Here is an 18460-nt window from a genome sequence, read left to right as displayed (position 1 = left end):
ATGATTGCTCAGCCAGAATGTATAGCGGTGGTTTATTTGCTATCTCTGGTTTCTCTGCTGTTACTTGCTGTTTGTCATGTGAGGAGAAACGTTTGACCAAATAGTGGCATAAGCTACTTGTCACTTGGTTTTTAGGTTTCAGAGCAATAGAAAACTGTTAGCTGTTTAACACTTCTTGGGATGGCAGCCTACCAAACACTGGACAGATAGCAACACAGTTCAAGATGTGCTGTCTTTCTGAGAATTTTTTACTTTGCTGGGGATTTTTCCGAACAGTATAATGTATGCTTCTGACGTCTGGCAATAAGAGTCTGGTATGTATAGCTACCAGTTACATTCTAACCTCTTGAGCTCACAAGCAAGAGACCTGTCTTGATTGCTGACGTGATGGGAAGCAGCTGTATTACTTTAATCAAGGCTAGGGAAAGCCGCTGTTAATGTCCTGGAGTATGTGTGTTAACAGTCACCAGTGAACTCTGCCAAGTTCTTTTGTGCCTAATTTTTTTATTGCTAATACTATCCTATTGCAAATATGTTTGACATGGTAGTAACTACTTTTACAGTGTAATTCTAAGTAGAGATTCACCCTTCTAAGCTCATTCACTTCAATGGACTTAGAAGTGTGTAACTTTGTTTAGAATTGCACTGTAGATGATACCCTCTATTTCTTTTAGAAGATATTTTTGTTTCCATCAGTCTCCTTTTTGTCCAAGAAAAATTGTTTTCTCTGATTAATTTGTGGTGTTTATGCGTGTGCACACAGATATTTCCGTTCACCAGAGGTTGACTCCATGCAGACAAATGGAGAAGAAGTTCTACGATTTGGCCCTATAATTATTTATTCTTACTTATTTACATTTCTTTATTTATTGTCCACCTTACTCATTGATGCTCAAAGCAGGTTACGAAATTCAGCAATGCTGTAGGAACACTTTGCAGCCTATAATAACCATTGTAATAAGACTGGATTATAAATTTAGAAGATAGTGTAGAAGAAACAGTACAAGGTGTAAGAAAGGCAGAAACTGGATTACAGAAATTAGAAAACAATAAAAACACGAAATGCATATAATGAACAATGCAATAAACTACAACCTTTATCCCTTATTGTGTCATCCCCTCCGGGGATGGGGCGGTCTAAAAATCTAATAAAATAATAATAATAATAATAATAAAAACTTTCTTCAAAACAGCACCAGTTGCCTTACTTGGGTACCGATATATAATTTTTCATAAAAGTTAGCTAACTATATTTTCTTGGCATTCAAATCACTAATTTAATGCCTCTTCTTAAAATTCTAGTCAGTTGATTTAATTGTACATTACGTATACTCTATTAAAGTTTTTAAAAATGGAAGAAAACTAATGGGTATTTTTAATATTTGAATTTTGAAGATGCTTATTTCATGGTATGATTTACGTAACATGACAGAAATTATAGCTTTGTTTTGGTTTATTATAGACATTTGGTGAATTCTAAAGTCAGTAAAACTGGGCAAATGAAAAACGATTAACAAAAGATGATTAACAAAGGCAGGGTAGTATTGAGATGATGTGTACCATGACAATTTATCCCAATATTGTCTGCCTCAGCACTGCTTTCCATGTAACACTATTTATGGCAAGGGTGCATTTGCTGCTAATAGTACATGTGTCATGAACACATATCTAATCTTAGCAGTGTGGTGAGATGCAGTGATTAGGGTAGAGGTGGCCAACCTATGGTGCTCCAGATGTTCATGACTACAATTCCCATCAGCCCCTGCCAGCATGGCCAATTGTAGTCATGAACATCTGGAGCACCATAGGTTGGCCACCCCTGGATTAGGGTTTCAGACTAGGGTCTAGGAGATCCAGGTTTAGATTACCACTCTGCCATGGAAACTGATTGTGTGACCTTGGGCCAGTCACACATACTCAGCCTAACCTACCCCACAAGGGTGTTGTGAGGATAAAATGGAGACGAGAGTGATGAAAACTGCTTTGGAGCCTCACTGGGGAGAAAGATAGAGTACTAATGATGTAAATAAATAACAATAATAGGTATATGTAACACAGATATATTGCTATGACATGATGATATTATGAGAATTTTTTGGGTTGGGTAGAGTGATATGCGTATGGTGATAGAATTTCTACACATGGGAATTTTCTGCACAGTAGTCTCCATCTTTCCTCAACTTTGCTGTGTGGCAACTCTGTATTGGCTCTTGGGGGTGTGGCTGTGATAGCTGCTCTAACTACCCACTCCCCTCCCCCCCGCGCTGGTTTGCATACACATGCTGTTGTGCTACAGTGGTTCTGTTAACAACTGAAATATGGAAGTGACTATAGATCATTACAGCAATATAGCAGTTACCAATCTTTAAAAAACCTCCACTGATGTGACAGGAAAACAAAGCAGAAAAATGATGTCTGTAAAAGGCAGATGGTGGGAAAATGGTACTGATGTGGATGAATCATTTGCTGGCCAGGAAAATGTGCACCATTCCTTCCAGACAGTATGTTAATATGCTTGGTCTGCATTATTACCAAAAAATCTGAGTAAAGCAGGTTTTATAAAGAGTGTATTGAGGATAGGAAAAACCTAAAATCTAGACACAAATATGGCATGATGTGGGGAAGCTGGAAAAAAAGAAGAAAGCATTCTTGTTTGGAAGTCAAGTTGGAGACAAATCTCCATGTAGAATTGGCCACTGACAGCAACATGTTTGCTGTATGAACAAACTACACCTTTTAACAGATGCACAGAGAACATTTGGTATGTGCCTGCAAATTTGCCTGTAATAAATGCTTTTGAGCCTGTCTCTTGGCAGAGCTGGAAGAAAAGACAGAATAAGTGTGCTCGATGGCTATGGCGGTAGATGTCTGCATTCCCTGTTCAGTCATGAAACTCACTGGGTGGAGGTGGAAAGTGGCGTCCAGTCACAGATAACTGTAGGGTTTTCAAGGCAAGACATGAATAGAGATGGTTTGCCATTGCCTGCCTCTCCAACGCATCCCTGAACTTGCTATGTGGTCTCCCATCAAGTACTCCCTAGAGTTGATCCCTCTTAGCTTCTGAGATCAGGTTAATTTGGGCCATCCAGGTCAAGGCCAATTCACTGGGCAAGATAGCATCATCTTAACACCTGAGAGATTTAATGGGAAGATAAAATAAGATGTTAACATGTATATCATTTCAAGGTTCTTGGAAGAAGGTCAGGATGCAAATATTGCAGTTAATAATTTGTAGATCTATGAATGGTCCCTATTTACTTTGTCATAGCTTACTTGTGTAGGAATATTTCTACATTTTCTAAATATAAACTCTGAAATCTGAAGGCATTATTACTTGTACAGAAAATTCTCATGTTTGTGTGAGTTTTATATATTTTCCATCCAGCTAAGCTTCTCCGTTGAAAGATGAGGCTTTGCCTCCCAGAAATGAATGAGTAAATATTAATCTCTCTGACATTGGTTTGCTATATGAATTTGCTCAAGTCATGTTACTTTCTGGTCCCTTTGTGGGGTCCTCACTTTTCTATTGATTTTTAAACATTCTATATTCTAATGGTCACATGTAGATTCATGTGCAGATACTTATATCCTCAGATTGGACCCACATGGAGAGAAGAGATATTTTTCTCCAAACTTGGGGGGAAGGCAAATTTGCACAAAAGTCCAAAATCGATAATAAAAGGTATGGGTGGTAAACTGTGCAGTGGGGGAGAGGAGGGGAAGAGGGAAGGGAATACCTGTGCTGGAGATGTGTGGATAAGTAAGAGGAATCATTCCCCATCCCCCCACCCCCGCCCACAGCTGCAGCACTGCTTTTCTCCACAGTGTCTTTAGTTAGAAGCCAGCAGGAAAACCTAAACAGGGCAGATGAACTGGTGGCTATGGAGGCAAAGAGAAGGAGTCTCCTTGCTCGCCTGCACACCTCCTCAGTTGCTTGTTTAGCTGCCTTCAGTTTCTTACTAAGCTTCTCCGTTGAAAGATGAGGCTTTGCCTCCCAGAAATGAATGAGTAAATATTAATCTCTCTGACATTGGTTTGCTATATGAATTTGAGGGGATCAGTGCTGGAGGTGAGGTGGGGAGACAAGGAGGATTCTTTGCTTCCTCTCACTCACTGCTCTTTTCAGCAGTCTAGCTGATTAGAAGCTGACAGGGAATTTTAAAGAGGGCAGCTGAGCTGATGGCTAGGGAGACAGGGGTGAGAATAGTGGTCCCCCCCCCCCCGGCCTTCATAGCCACAATATGCAATATTTTGTTGTTGGTCTGCAGTTGTACTTTTATACAAGCAAGATCAAGGGATGCTCCTTGGGCAGACCCTTTATTCTTTGCTCTTTAGGAGTTTCCCCCTCAGGCCCTGGAGGCATCTTCACATCTTTAGAGAACTGCTGCCATACATTAACAGATTTCCTTTATATCCTTAGGTAGTTCCTGTCACAAACTCCAGGATTTCTTTTCTTTATGCCTTACCAAGAAGAACTCCATGATAGCAAGGTAAATCACTTTTCAGGTGTTTCTCCTCACCCCTTATTCCCACCACTGCCTCATTGATGGACTGCAGAATTGGACCCTGGTCAAGCCATGCAGGCTCTGTACTCAGCCTCTGGTGGACCCTTCCAGCTACAAGGAGAGGCACATTCTGACGGATGACTGAATCCAGTTAAATCTGACTTTCATTTGTTTTGTCCAAATCATTTATTAAGTGGACAGTCATATATTTTAAAAAATACAATTTTTTAAAAAGCCTTAGCAGATTAAAACTAACAAGAAGACTCCCCCTCTCCTTCCCAATAATTTTTATATATTTGGCATTTCCTGAATGAGAATTTCCTCATTTCTTGAATGAGAATTGTAAGTCAGAATGTTGGATTTCTTCACTGCCATATGGAGGGAGTGCAGAAACCTTAGCTTGCAATAGCATCACACCCATTCAGAGTGATGTGAAGAGTCAGCAAAGGGGCTGTAGCAGACTTACTGTGAATACAGTTGTAAAAGCCTCTCTCAGAGGGAAATCTATATTATTCTAAACTCATTTCACTGCCAGATAGCCTCTCTCAATTTTTGTCTTCCCCATGTGTATTTTATCACTGCCTTGTAATTGCACTCCTTTGAAAGTGTATAGGATAGGAATTGAGTTTGCTTTTGTTGTTTTGTTAGGCCAGGGAGGAGGAAGAGTGATCTGGCTCAGGAGAGGTATACTTAATGGCGGAGAGGGGTAGAAATAGTGGGAGGGGGAAGTGGGAATAGAGAGAGTGACACGTAATTGCCAGCTTCAAAGAAATGATAACGACAACAGTTTCTACTGTATACTCCACTGCAGGTATTAAGCTAAGCATTAGGACATGGAAAAGGGTATAAAAGTTGGTGAAGAGACATAGTCAAGTGAATACTGCTGACTGAAGGCTGTCACCACCACCTGTCACAGCTATTTTATGGTAGCAATTTTACTGTTGTGTTCAGTATGCTATGTCAGAATTCTGAATGTACCCATGGGCTCAAAAAGGTTGGACACTCCTGCTCTAACTGCCTTTCATTGGGTGGGTGCTGCTGGACAATACAAGCAGCCTGGCATCGGTGAGTCATGCAAATCAGGTAGTAATAGGTAGCATGGTGATTGCTGCTAGGCTTGACCAAATGAGTCCTCCCTCAAAGGGCAAAATTGCCCTGGAAAGCAATCTGCTCAGCATCTTTTAATGCCCAAAAGTTGAAAATGCTGGGGTTGCCTAGCAACGACTACTTAAGGCTTCTGTTTCTTAAAGCTACGAACACTCCTTCTATCATTTTGATTCTTTTTTTAAATCCCCAAATGTATTTTTTAGATATCAGATTTTTTTCTGCAAACTGGGGCATTTTTCAGATTTGTAGAATAACCTGTCTTGCCCTTTCCCAGCTCAAGTCATGTGATTTAAGTGTCCTCAGATTTAGCTGACATATCTATTCAAATATACAAGTTGAAAACCACAAGGATTTGCAGGGGCATCTCATTTATCCATTCCTCACCATTTCCTCTTTCTTTTCCCTGAAAGCTCCTATAGCCTCTTCTCTTTTCCTTGTTCCTTCTCTCCTTCCTACCGAACAACAAATCTGTCTTTAGCTGTCCCTTTGTCTTAAACTTTCCTTCCCCCCCCCCCCCCAAACTTCTGCATAGGAAAACTGTAGCACAGTTCTATTATGCCAGCTACTGGGCCAGGCCCACTTGCATGGTTGAGAACCCTCAAGGATTTGTGGGAGACAACTCACTTTCTTTTGTATCCCTCCTCTCCTCTCCACACCATTTCCCCTTTCACTATCTCATTCTCTCCTTCCTAGCCATTCACCAACCTGACTTTTATCTACCTCCCACCTTTATGAATAATAATTATTTATTTCATGAATACCTCACCTTTCTCCACAGTGGAGACCAAAACAGTTTACATCATTCTGTTCTCCTTTTTATCCTTCAACAGCTCTGTGAATTAGCTAAGGCGGAAGGCATGTGACAGGCAGAACATCATCTAGTGAGCAGACTGGTGATTTAAACCCAGGTCTCCCAGACCCTACTCTGAAGCACTAACCATTACACTATACTGGCTTTAAGAGGGTGTCAGTTGCTGAACAGTAGCAAGCTGCCAGGCCTAGGTGAGTCATACGGTTGGATAGTATCAAGCCATTCATTAGTTGCTACCAGACCTAGGCCTGGCCCAAATGAAGCCTCTCTTAAAGACTAAAACAGTCCTGGAAAGGGCCCTGCCTCCTCCCCCTGCCTTTGAGAGACAAAACTCCAGACCAGAATGCCATAGTTGCCTAGCAACTGCCATTGAGGGGTTCTATTTTTTATTTTATTTTTTTAAACTACAGACATTCCTTTTATCATTTTGGATTTTTGGACCCTCTGAAGTATTATATTTGGAATGAGAAATGCCTGGTATTCAAACTGGATTCAGAAAAGGAAGAGGCACTTTAGATCATTTTGCAAATTTATGTTGGTTACTGGAGCATGTGAGAATTTCAGAAGAAAATCATCTTGTGTTTCATAGATTACAGCAAAGGTTTTGATTATGAGGATCATGAAAAGCTGTGACAGGTTTTAAAGGAAATGGGTGTACCTCAGCATCTGATTGCTTTGATGTGCAACCTGTACTCTGGGCAAGAGGCTACTGTTAGGATAGAATATGGAGAAAAATAATGGTTTCCCACTGGCAAAGGTGTTAGACAAGAATATATTTTATCTCCCTGTCTCTTCAATCTGTATGTAGAACATAGAAGGAAATCTGGATTAGATTTAGATGAAGGTGGAGTGAACATTGGCAGGAGGAACATTAGCAATTTGAGAAGTGCCCAGTGATGCTACATTACTGGTAGAAAATAGCGAAAACTTGAAATGACTGCTGCTGAAAGTTATTATTGTATTATTATTTACTATTATATTTCATATACCGCCCAACCCCCGAAGGGTCCAGAAGTTAAGAACATAAGAACAAGCCAGCTGGATCAGACCAGAGTCCATCTAGTTCAGCTCTCTGCTACTCGCAGTGGCCCACCAGGTGCCTTTCGGAGCTCACATGCAGGATGTGAAAGCATTTCACCGCGCCAAGGTTGCCCGTGATCACCTTTCGGTCTGTAAAGGCATTTTGCAATCTCAGATCAAAGAGGATCAAGATTGTTATCATCGTAACCGACTTCTCCTCCATAAATCTTGTCCAAAGCCCCTTCTTTAAAGCTATCCAGGTTAGTGGCCATCACCACCCTCCCTGTAAGTAGCATATTCCAAACACTAACTACACTGCTATGCGTGAAGAAGTGTTTCCTCTTAATTAGTCCTAATTCTTTCCCAGCATTTTCACGAATGCCCTCCTGGTTCCTAGTATTGTGGGAGAAAGAGAGAAAAATTTCTCTCTGTCAACATTTTCACCCATGCATAATTTTGCAGACTTCAATCATATCCCCCTCAGCCGCCTCCTCTCCAAACTAAAAGAGTCCTAAAGCGCTTTGCAGCCTTCTCTCTCATAAGGAAGGTGCTCCAGTCCCTCAACTCATCCTTGCTGTCTTTCTCTGCACTTTTCTATCTCCTCAATATCCTTTTGAGATGCGTGACCAGAACTGCTGGACATTAGTACTCCAAGCTTAGCGTCAGCATCTTCACTGCTTTATATAAGGGCATGACAATCTTTGCAGTTTTATTATCAATTCTCTTTCCTAATGATCCCCAGCATAGAGTTTGCTCTTTTTCATTGTGCTGCCATGCATTGAGTTGACATTCCCATGGAACCATTTCAACTAAGATGCCTAAATCCTACTTTCCCTGACCTTGTGACTGATAGCACTGACCCTTGTAGCTTGTATGTGAAGTTTGGGATTTTTTGCCCCTATGTGCATCACTTTGCATTTTGCTACACATTGAACTGCATTTGCCATTCCCTGAGCCCACTCACCTAATTTATCAAGGTCCGCTTTGAGCTCTTTCACAATCCTTTGTGGTTCTCACCTGCAATTCTACATAATTTGAGTATCATCTGCAAAATCCAGCAAATTCTCACACTACCCACCCCTACTTCTTCAGGTCATTAATGCCAATAGGAAGGTTAAAGAGCACTTTGGTCTATCCAATACGGATCCTTGGGGACATCACTCCCTACATCTCTCCATTGAGAGACTTCCATTTACACCCACTCTTTGCTTCCTGTTTCTCAACCAGTTTTTAATCCATAGGAGGGACTTCCCCTCTTATTCCTTGATTTGCTGAGTTTTCCTCCCAATGAGTCTCCTGGTGGAGGAACTTTGTCCTCAGCAACTGCTTTGGAAATCCCAAGTAGACAATGTCCACTGGTTCCCCCTTATCCACATGCCTGTTTACACCCTCAAAGAACTCTAGTAAGTTTGTAAGCAGACATGCGAAAGTAGAATACCGCAGAAGGCCATTGTGTTCACATCCTACATGTGAGCTCCCAAAGGCACCTGGTGGGCCACTGCGAGTAGCAGAGAGCTGGACTAGATGGACTTTGGTCTGATCCAGCTGGCTTGTTCTTATGTTCTTAATACAGTGAAACATCATGAAGACAAAAGTAATGACTACTGGAGAATTACTCTGCTTTAGGGTAGACGATGAGGAAATTGAAATGATTGCCTTCTATTCCTAAAAGGGTCCTCAAATTTGTCCAACTTCACTATTACAATGTATCTTCAAGGATGTGCAGGAGGCATCTCATCCCCCCCCCCCCCGGCTTCCACTATTTCCGCTTTACCTTTCCTGGAAGACCCCATGGCCACTCCTCCTTCCCTTATCTGTTTCCAGGGTTGCCAACCTCCAAATCAACATAGTGAGATCTCCTAGAATCAACAGCAGATCTTTAAATTACAGCAATGAGTTCACCTTAGGGTTGCAAGTCTATCTCTTTCCTACCCAACAGCCATCCTGCCTTTATCTGCCATTCTGCCTTCAGTCACGCCCCCACAGCCTCTACAACCTCTGTCATATCTTTGAAACCACATTTTCCCATATTGTCCCAGAAGGACACTTCAGTCCTCTGACAGTAATCTACTGGTGGTCCCTGGCCCCAATGACCTTAGGTTGGCCTTGACCAGAACCAGGGTTTTCTTGGCTCTGGTTCCAGCCTGCCGGAATTGTGCGTCAGCGGATGAATGAACAAATGTCCTGTCATCTTTATCCTAAACAGGGTATAGCAAGGAGAAGATCAACCTTTCTCCCTAGCTATTGGCCAAAGAATGAGAACTGTTAAATATTGATTGGGTATTCATTATTCACAGGATCATTCCAGTTTACTCTATCTGATGCTCTCCGATTCTGTGGTATCCAGATGGATGAAGCTAGTTGAAGAAAAAATTGGTACCATCACCTTCTCACTAGAGTCATTATATTCTCTTACTCTATGGGCGATTTCCCACTGGAGATTAATCCTGGGGCAGTCACCCAAAATACCCAGGTTTCCTCGTGATCTCCCCACTGCCGAACTACAGAACACAGATCAGTTCCATTTCTGGCGCTCCCCCACCCCCTTATCATGGGATTTTCCTGGACCTGCTTGTATATGCACCTTTTTGAAAAAATACTCCAAAGGGAGCTAATAGGAGATGGAAGCTGCACATTTGAGGATCCATAACTTTGACCCCCATTAACCACACTTCACCAAACCTGGGTGGTATCATCAGGAGAGTCCCCTAGTGATACCACCCAGGTTTGGTGAAGTTTGGTCCAAGGGGGTCCAAAGCTATGGCCAAAGGTGTGCCCCCAGCCCCCATTGTTTCCAATGGGAGCTAATAGGAGATGGGGCTACACCTTTGAGGGTCCATAACTTTGGCCCCCATGAACCAAACATCACCAAACCTGGGTGGTATCATCAGGGTAAAGATACCCTGAAAGTTTGGTGCTTCTAGCTTAACAATTGCACCCCTGACAGCAGGCACCCCCCCCCCCCCAAAGGGGCAGGCCTAGATGTCTTCACTAGAAATATGCTGCAGTGAGGATGTTGGAACCTGAATGAAAAGGTGCCAATTCTTTTGAAACTTGGTTGTATCTAGATTAAATTTTCAGTGGGAATTTGGCCTATCAGAGGCATATGGCTGTTTGAGAACTAAGCTTTTAGAACATGAGCATCGAGACATGATAGTTGCTCAGGGACGTAGGTATAAATTTTTTATGGGGCCACACCCCCATCCGCCCCTAGGGCATGGCCACGCCTCCCCAAGCCCAAGCCCTGGCCTAGCACTTATAAAAGCAGCTCTCCGAGGTCAGGGATGGCAGACTCCCCTGCCCTGCCCTCCCTTGCTCCTCCCCTCTGGGCAAAGGCATAGAGGGAAAATGGAGCCTGGTGCAAAATATGAGTTTTGCCCCCCCTTCCCCCCCCCGGCAGCCGCTGTGGTGCTGCAATCCACCCCCAAACAGAATCACTTTCAATGGTGTTTAAACTAGAGAGCCCAAATTCTCCTTTTAAATCCAACTTAAAGGGAGAATCTGGGGTCCCTAGTTAAACAACATTGAAAGTGATGCTGTTTTGGGGTGGATTATCCCCCACCCTGAAACAGCATCACTTTCAATGTGGCGTAGTGGTTAAGAGCAGGTGCATTCTAATCTGGAGGAACCGGGTTTGATTCCCTGCTCTGCCACTTGAGCTGTGGAGGCTTATCTGGGGAATTCAAATTAGCCTGTGCACTCCCACACAGGCCAGCTGGGTGGCCTTGAGCTAGTCACAGCTTTTCAGAGCTCTCGCAGCCCCACCCACCTCACAGGGTGTTTGTTGTGAGGGAGCAAGGGCAAGGAGATTGTAAGCCCCTTTGAGTCTCCTACAGGAGAGAAAGGGGGATATAAATCCAAACTCTTCTTCTTCTTCTTCTAAACTGAGGACCTCAGATTCTCCCTTTAAATCCATGGCGAAGGGGGTGGATTTAAAAGGAGAATCTGGGGAAATTTGGGGGGGGGTGCCTGCTGTCAGGGGTACAATGGTTAAGCTAGAAGCACCAAACTTTCAGGGTATCTTTAGGAGTCTCTCCTAATGATACCACTCAGGTTTGGTGAAGATTGGTTCAGGGGGTCCAAAGTTATGGGCCCTCAAAGGTATAGCCCCATCTCCTATTAGCTCCCACTGGAAACAATGGGGGATGGGGGCACCCCCTTTGGGAGTCCATAGCTTTGGACTCCCTGGACCAAACTTCACAAAACCTGGGTGGTATCAATAAGAGACTCTCCTGATAGTACATGCCAGGTTTGGTGAAGTTTGGTTCAGGATGTCCAAAGTGATGGACCCTCAAAGATGTAGCCTTCATCTTCTATTAGCTCCCATTGAAAACAATGGAGGATGGGGCACTCCCTTTGGGAGTCCATTGCTTTGGACCCCCTGGACCAAACTTCACAAAACCTGGGTGGTATCAATAAGAGACTCTCCTGATAATACATCCCAGGTTTGGTGACGTTTGGTTCAGGAGGTCCAAAGTTATGGACCCTCAAAAGTGTAGCCCCCATCTTCTATTAGATCCCATTGGAAACAATGGAGGATGGGGGCACCCCCTTTGGGAGACCATAACTTTGGACCCCCTGAACCAAACCTCACCAAACCTGGGTAGTATCATCAGGAGAGTCCCCCAAACAATCCCTGAAAGTTTGGTGCTGCTAGCCCAAACAATGCGCCCCCTGCAGATCAAAAACCGAAAAAGCACTAAAATGTTTTAAAAACCTACAAACGGAGGGGCGGAGCTTCGGACATGAATGGGGGGTTTCAAACCTGAAAACCCGCCCTTACCTACATCCATGTAGTTGCTGCAGGGAAAACGTGTTCTCCCTTAACCCTACTCACTCCTCTCGAACAAGGGCACATAGCTAAGTATCTCTTCTGACTTGTAAGCCCAAAACAAAGAAGAGCTATGACGCTTGCCCAATTTAACATAATGTCCTCTATGCTTCTCTGTGGTAGATACCAACAAATAGACAAACAAAGGAGACTATGTCCTGTAATTCAGGCCAAATTGAGACACTCGATCACACTCTCTTTCATTGCGCAAGGTTTGCTAATGATGGAATGAACCAGTCCTCCCTCACTTCACTCCTATATAATCAATTAACTGATGCTCTTAAGATTCCTCTAATCTTGGACAACCTCTTGAACCCATGGTTTGCGAGAATGTGGCGAAATTTCTGTTAAAAGTTATAGATATAAGCCTAGATGGATGCTAACTTTTAAATGGTTAGCAATATTATATTAATATTGCTAACGATTTATCCAATTGTCATTGGTATTTTATGTTTGCCAATTGAGCTTTCCAAGCTGAAGTAATGTGATTTAGCTCATTGTGTATTTTATAATTATTATTGTGTTATCTTGAATATGCCAATAAAGGCTTTACTTACTTATTGGCCAAAGAAGCAAAGGTTGCCTTTCCTTCCTTGCAGCATCAGTGTCTGCAGAGATGTGGGGGAAAGACAGCTTGTCCCCAGGTCGAGGAAGAAGGCCTATTGGGAAAGGCCACCCTTCCCTTCTAGCAAACATGGTAGGAAAAGGGAAGATTTAGTTTTGATTCATTGTAAAACCTATGTAAGCCTTTGTAGTAGATGTCGAATGAAGATGTGGTTGTTCAACACACAATTCTGAAAATAGATCGTCCATTTTTATCCTTTCTTCCCAGTTAATTCATGCTTTTAACTCATGCTGTACACAGGGTGGATTCAAAGACCATGAATGAAGGGGAAACAGAAAAGCTTCTGCACATCATCTTTGGATTTAGTATCACTTTTTTTTGCCTAATCCTTTAATACATGATAAGTTGAAGGTACCTTCTGCATAAAGCCCAACCCTTTAAGTATATGAGAACTATATTTAGTTTTTATGCTATATGAGCAATAATGCTGGGCAGATGTAATTTTAGATGAAGCTTTCACATATGTCAGTCTCAGAATCAAACATTGAAGGACATTTTAATTGTAGACATTGGCAAATTTGGTCTTTACCTGTTGCGATAATCATAATTCCAGCTTCCCCCTCTCATTTTCTGCTCCCATTTTGCAGTCTTTATGAAGGGAAACTTTTGTTCCCCTGAATTGTTTGATGATTTGTCACTGGAGCTTGGAAAGATTTTTTAGTTGCGCCTTCAATAAATGGTTAAATCTTTGGCAAGACTGCTTTGGTAATGTTGGTCAGGTGCAAAACTGATCAGATTTTAAATGAAACCTTGTTTCTCTGTACAGATGAATATGTTTATTTCAGTATTTTGGGGACTTATTTATTTGATTTGGTGGTCTAAGTGGGAAGAACAGTGGTTAGCCACTATGACTTTTAGTTTTACTGTTTTCAAGTCTTCCTCAAGGACTGCCTTCCTCCCCGCTCCTTTCTTCTCTTCCTGTTAATAATCTCCCAATGCCCAGAAGCAAACCTTTGGAAAATACATGTATAAAGAAGAGAAGCCAGGGAGTGTAATTAATATTCCTAGAATGTAACATCAGCAGCAGGCACACACTGAGTAGAATATTAGAGCTATTAGCAATGAGCTTCTATGCAATATCTAGGCTGAGAATTTAGTGTGATTAATCTGCTTCTAAGCAGCAGCCTCGGGGCTGTGGGAATGCTGCAGCACATCCAGAATCATTTTTTTTTAAATTACCTTTTGACACCAAGCAAAACAGCCACTATGTATAAATAGAAACATATTCATTTGTCTTTGTGCAGCCATGTTTTAGTTGTATAAGACCTATACTATAGGTCTCAAATTCCTGTAATATTTTGGTTAAGAATAACAAGGGTTGCCCAGTTATCCTGGCCAAGTTCCGAATTGAGTGATTGTGTTTCAGATCAATTTCTAAAGCATCCTTGCTCTAGTTTCCCTTGAATCAATTTTTCCTCTCCCTCCATGGGGAAGAGAGAATCTTTGCGTACTGCCTCATTCACAATAGCTGCCTATATGCGCCCTGTTAAATTATTTCTGTTTTGCCAGGAGGGCTTGCGGGAGAGACAGCTATGGGTATGTATAAGTGTGTGTGCAGGTGTATGTACATATGTGTGTGTTTATACATAGTATTCCTACAGCTGAAGAATGATATTCCTACATCTGAAGAATATACAATGTTCAGGAATAACATTCTTTTTACTGTCAAGTCCCAGCTGACTTGTGGGGGTCTGTAGGGTTTTCAGGATAAGAGACCTTTGGAGGTGGTTTGCCATTGCCTCCCTCCACCTCCCAACCATGGTATTCTTTGGAGGTCTTCCATCCAAATACTTGCTACGGTCAAGGCTTAGAGTGTGTGGGATTCGTCGAAGGTCACCCAGCAAGCTTATATAGCATGAGTTGGGATTTAAGCCTAGTGTTCTCAGGTCCTAGTCTGACACCTTAACCACTGCATCACGTTGGCTATCTCAAGCACCACATAAATATAAAGTATAATTCTTCTGTGGTATTTTGCATCTTCCTATAACAATAACATATGTTAGGTACTGTTGTGTGCAACTTATTCCATCACTGGGTTTTCCTCTGCCTGATGCATTCATTTTTTTGATAGCCCACTCCTGTGTTCCTGGTATGTTTACTGCCACTGGGTTGGCTTTATGTTAGTGTACTGTTGTTGCCACTATCCTAAGTACTCCCAACAGCAATGCAAGGATACAAGATCTGCAGCAGAAATGAGCTAATAAAGCAACATTCCAATAGCATCCATGGCAACGCTGCCACCATACACTCACCACCTACCATGACAGTGATTTTACATAGAAAGTTGTCAGAACATTCCTCCACAGCACATATACATTAAGGTCCATGTGAAATAAATTAGCATTTTTGCTAGGAAGAGGACCAGATGCACAAGAAAGACTAGAAGTTAAAATAGCAAGCTGTGATTTGCCTGGTGGGAAGTAGTGGTGCTATGGAAAGCAGGAGAGGGGTTTGAAGCTTGCTCTGGGAGATAAAGTGATTTTCCTAAGCAATCTCTCAGGCCAGATGTTGTGAACCTGCAAGTGCTCAAAGAACTTTCTAGAGAGCTTGCAGAACAGTTGTCCATCATCTTCCAGATCTCTTGGAGGAAGGGAGATGTGTCACAAGACTGGAGGAGGGCAAATTATATTCCAGTTTTCAAAAAAGAGGGGAGGGATGACCCAAGAAATTACAGGAAGAAAAAGAAAAAAACAGTGATGCTTGAGGGAAAATATATATATATCTCGAAAGGTAAAAGTTAAAATATTTAGAACAGCAGTTCTCAACCTGTGGGTCGCGACCCCTTTGGGAGTTGAACGACCCTTTCACAGGGATCGCCTAAGACCATCGGCAAATGGTCTTTTTATATTTTATATATACCAATTTTATGGTTGGGGTCACCACATGAGGAACTGTATTAAAGGGTTGCGGCATTAGGAAGGTTGAGAACCACTGATTTAGGAACATATGATAGTTATGTACAATGCATTGATCAGTCCACACTTGGAGTGCTGTGTGCTGTTTTGGAGGCCTCAGTTCAAAAAAGATGTTGACAAATGGAGCAGGTGCAGAGGAGAGCAGTGTGGATGACTAGGGGTCTAGAAACCAAGCCTTGTGAAGAAAAACTCAGGGACTTGGGAATGTTCAGTCTGCTGAAGAAGAGTTTGATGGGGGACGTGATTGTTCTCTTTAAGTATTTGAAGGGCTGTCAATTGCAGGGCAGGGAGCTGTTCCTGTTGGCAGCAGAGGACAGTACTTGCAATCATAGGTTTGAATTATGGATGGAAAGGTATTGGGTGGATATTAAAAATAGTGGTTTAGCAATGGAATTGGCTGCCTGGGCAGATGGTGAGCTCCTTCTCACTGACAGTCTTCAAGCAATTATTAGACAAACACTCGTCAGGGATTCTCCAGGCTGATTCTGCGTTGGGCAGGGGGTTGAGTGCAACAGCCCCTTCCAGCTCTATGATTCGATGACTTCCAAGCTCACCTCTGGATTAATCCCTCCCAACTTCATGTGAATCCATTCACATAGACCAGGACTAAGGGGGCTTAATAAGTGGTATGGTCAGATATAGTTCACATGCTGAATTGCAGTGGAGGAACTCACTTTCCCTCCAAAGGGAAGGGACAAAGAATATGTGAAGTAGAGCTGCTGATTCCCAGTGCAGAACTGGAATCTGTGTATGGCACTACAGAGATGTGGACAAAAGAAAATCCACTTGGCATTTCTCTTGTGCAGATTCTGCTGCAGTGAATGGAAGCTGCAAAAGAGAAATGAATTGCAGCTTCTGATCTCTGGAAAGTAAAGCCACTGTCATATAGGAAACTCAGGGATAAATGGCAGATCTTAGGCCCCACATGGAATGTTGCATTGTTGCTTTGGTAAACTGTTATCACAGGAAAAGCTGTCTGTGGTCAGGCATTCACCAAAGGGATGAAGAGAGAGAGAGAGAGAGAGAGAGAGAGAGAGAGAGAGAGAGATGTATAGCATCCAGAAGAAAGAGTTACTAATTCCAGGTCACTAAATTCTGATGAGGCAGGACTATCATGTTCTGATCCGGCTGAGAGACTATGGTAATCTAGACAAGGCGGGCCTCGTTCACCAATTATGTAAGCAATTATCTAGGATTCCAAAGGTGCAGGGGGTTACTGGAAGTAGCAAGTGGCAAACCTGGGTGGTGTCCCAGACCCCAATGCTGTCACCCAAGTTCATGCAAGCTGGCCTGCTAGACCCCTTGGAGAGAGAGAGAGATGAAAGAAGGTAGGTGGCTGCCAGTGCATCTTTGTGGTCTTATGTGCAGTCCCACATAGGACTACGTATATGCAGACCTACCATGGAAAAGAACAGCAACTTTTCTTCTGGCATTCCTCCAGCACCAGAGTGCTCCCTCCCCTTTGAAAGCCAAGGGGCAACACTGTGGCTTGCTGCATGTGAGCTAGCATAGCCTAGGCAGATTCTGCATGGGCCAAAAACAACAGTGTGAAAATGATGTAAACCCTTTTACACCGTTTTAAACCATTTTATACCATTTTCACACCACTGTTTTTGACCCATGCGGAATCAGCCCTAGTGGTTAAAAAGCTTTGTACCCACAAAATATCTATTTGTGCTCCAGGGTCACTGTGTGATTGTACCTTGGTAAAATAAGCCACTCTGTTTTTAAGGTGAAAATAGTGCATGAAGGCAGCCAATCAGAACAATTCTTCATCATGATACAAGAGGCTAACAAAGTAATTTCCCCCAAAAGAGCTACAACTTCTGAGGCAGTACAAGAATGCTCATGCACAACATCATCCCTGATTTAGAACTATATGACTGACTTTTCTTTTAGTTTTCAGTCTAGGTAATTCATTCTGCCAACATTGTGTGGCAACAAATCTTCTCTCTTGGTAGCTTAAAAGTTTTAAAACACTTTTTTTTCAAAGCTTTGATTTTTTTGAAATGGAACCTTCTATTTTTAAAACATGTGTTTGGTTTGGCTGTTTCATGGTACATTAGTATTTATTTATTTAATTAAATGGCAATTAAATGGTAATTGATTGTGTTGCAGACTTTACCCATCAAGGATGAGAGGCTTGGGGTATGATAAAGCCAAAGTTGAACTTCTCAAGTTAGAGGCCATTGGATTGACCTGACTGACCCATTTCAAAATACAATCTGAAGAAGCTGGAAGAAATATATGTGCAGTGATCCTTGCTTTGATTAACAACCTGCTTGAAAGATAACATCTGCCCTCAAACAAGAACACACTATCTGTTGATCCTGGGCTCCAGCTTTGATCCACAATCTGCTTTAGATTTGGCTGTACTCCCAGAGGTTTATACAGAGATACCCCTGGGCTCAACATTTTAAAAGACTGTTCCATACCTTTGGTATGGCAGATACTATATACAGCTCAGATTTCTGCTTGTGCTGAGCTGTAGATAACCATGGCAAATACTTTAAAGGACATGTACACAGCAGTTGATCATACAGGAGGCAGCCTTTGAGAACTTTCTGTAAGTGAAGGGAAATTGAAAAATTTCCTTGTCGACCTTAAACAACTCACAGGTGATAGCCACATATTTTTTGGGCATAA

General features: G+C 42.3%; 1 protein-coding gene across 1 annotated transcript in view; it reads left to right on the top strand.

The window, feature by feature from the left end:
• TCF20 (transcription factor 20) overlaps nt 1–18460 on the top strand; it is a 182882-nt gene that overhangs the window by 81288 nt on the left and 83134 nt on the right. The window contains exon 3 of the mRNA XM_048500899.1: nt 4421–4490. The gene's annotated coding sequence lies outside the window, so the exon portion shown is untranslated. The remainder of the gene's footprint in view (nt 1–4420; nt 4491–18460) is intronic.

The sequence above is a fragment of the Sphaerodactylus townsendi genome, linkage group LG06 (assembly GCF_021028975.2).
Source record: "Sphaerodactylus townsendi isolate TG3544 linkage group LG06, MPM_Stown_v2.3, whole genome shotgun sequence".
Lineage (NCBI taxonomy): Eukaryota > Metazoa > Chordata > Lepidosauria > Squamata > Sphaerodactylidae > Sphaerodactylus > Sphaerodactylus townsendi.
Note: the sequence above shows the minus strand (reverse complement) of the source record. Positions and strands in the feature narration are given on the sequence as shown.